Here is a 905-nt window from a genome sequence, read left to right on the forward strand (position 1 = left end):
GGGCTCAGGCAATCCACTCACCTCAGCCTCCCAAAGGCGTGAGATTACAAGGCTGAGCAACCGAGCCCAGCTGTATATTTAATTTTTTAAAGAAGTTGTTTTCTAGTTTTAGTCCATTGTGGTCATTTAAAGTACATGACACAATTTCAAGTCCTTTATATTGTTTTAGACTTGTTTTTTGGCATAACATGGTCTATTCTGGATAATGTTTCATGTGCCGATGAAGAGAATGTGTAGTATGCAGCTCTTTGATGAAATGTTCTATAAATATGTTAGATCCCTTTTGTCTAAAGTACAGTTTAAATCCAGTGATTCTATGTTGATTTTCTGTCTGTGTGATTTGTCCAATGATAAGAGTGCAATGTTGAAGTCACTAACTATTATTATATTGGAGTTGATTTCTCCTCTCAGATATAACAATATTTGTTTTATATATTTGGGTAGCACACTGTTAGATGTATATTGTATTGGAGTCTATCTCTCCTTATAAATCTAATAATATTTGCAGGGTGCTCCAGTATTGGATGGACATATATATTTGCAATTGTCATATCCTCGTGCTGAATTGATCCTTTTATCATCATATAATGACCTGTTTGTCTCTTTTTGTAGTTTCTGATATAAATATAACCACTCCTACTTGCCTCAGCTTTCTGTTTGTTTGGAATATATCATTCTATCTCTTCATTTTCAGTCTACCTGTATTTTTACAGGTGAAGTGAATTTCTTATAAACAGCATATAGTTAGGTCATGTTTTTAAAAAAAAGTCCATTCAGGCTGTCTATATCTTTTAAGTAAGGAATTTAATCCATTCACATTAAAAGTTATAATTGATTAAGTGAGGACTTCTATCATTTTGTTAATTGTATTCTGTTTGTTTTGTATATCTTCTGCTCTGTCCATC

The sequence above is a fragment of the Carlito syrichta genome, unplaced genomic scaffold (genome assembly GCF_000164805.1).
Source record: "Carlito syrichta isolate Samal-C Ts95f unplaced genomic scaffold, Tarsius_syrichta-2.0.1 Scaffold302568, whole genome shotgun sequence".
NCBI lineage: Eukaryota > Metazoa > Chordata > Mammalia > Primates > Tarsiidae > Carlito > Carlito syrichta.